The following is a 1,041-nucleotide window of genomic DNA, read 5'->3' on the forward strand; positions in this document are numbered from 1 at the left end:
CGAGTTCGGCGACGGCGACTGTTTTGAAGTGCTCCACGGCGTCGTATATGTCGGCGTCGTCCATCCCGTTCGCGGTGTCGGTGGCGGTGGAGTAGGAGGCGGAGGCGACGTCGGAGGTCTTGGCGGCGGCGGCTAGGGCGGCGGCGGCGACTGTGGCGGTGGAGAGGGAGGCGGGGGCGAGGGCGGAGGGCTTGGCGGCGGCGGCGAGGGCGGCGGCGGCGACGGAGGGGGCGGAGACGGCGGCGGCGGAGTCGGCGGCGGCGGCGAGGGCGGCGGCGGCGACGGTGGCGGTGGAGAGGGAGGCGGGGGCGAGGGCGGAGGGCTTGGCGGCGGCGGCGAGGGCGGCGGCGGCGACGGAGGGGGCGGAGACGGCGGCGGCGGAGACGGCGGCGGCGGAGACGGCGGCGGCGGCGACGGTGGCGGTGGAGAGGGAGGCGGGGGCGAGGGCGGAGGGCTTGGCGGCGGCGGCGAGGGCGGCGGCGGCGACGGAGGGGGCGGAGACGGCGGCGGCGGAGACGGCGGCGGCGGCGAGGGCGGCGGCGGCGACGGTGGCGGTGGAGAGGGAGGCGGGGGCGAGGGCGGAGGGCTTGGCGGCGGCGGCGAGGGCGGCGGCGGCGACGGAGGGGGCGGAGACGGCGGCGGCGGAGACGGCGGCGGCGGCGAGGGCGGCGGCGGCGACGGTGGCGGTGGAGAGGGAGGCGGGGGCGAGGGCGGAGGGCTTGGCGGCGGCGGCGAGGGCGGCGGCGGCGACGGAGGGGGCGGAGAGGGCGGCGGCGGAGACGGCGGCGGCGGCGAGGGCGGCGGCGGCGACGGTGGCGGTGGAGAGGGAGGCGGGGGCGAGGGCGGAGGGCTTGGCGGCGGCGGCGAGGGCGGCGGCGGCGACGGAGGGGGCGGAGACGGCGGCGGCGGAGACGGCGGCGGCGGCGAGGGCGGCGGCGGCGACGGTGGCGGTGGAGAGGGAGGCGGGGGCGAGGGCGGAGGGCTTGGCGGCGGCGGCGAGGGCGGCGGCGGCGACGGAGGGGGCGGAGACGGCGGCGGCGG

The sequence above is a fragment of the Emiliania huxleyi genome (assembly GCF_000372725.1).
Source record: "Emiliania huxleyi CCMP1516 unplaced genomic scaffold EMIHUscaffold_474, whole genome shotgun sequence".
NCBI lineage: Eukaryota > Haptophyta > Isochrysidales > Noelaerhabdaceae > Emiliania > Emiliania huxleyi.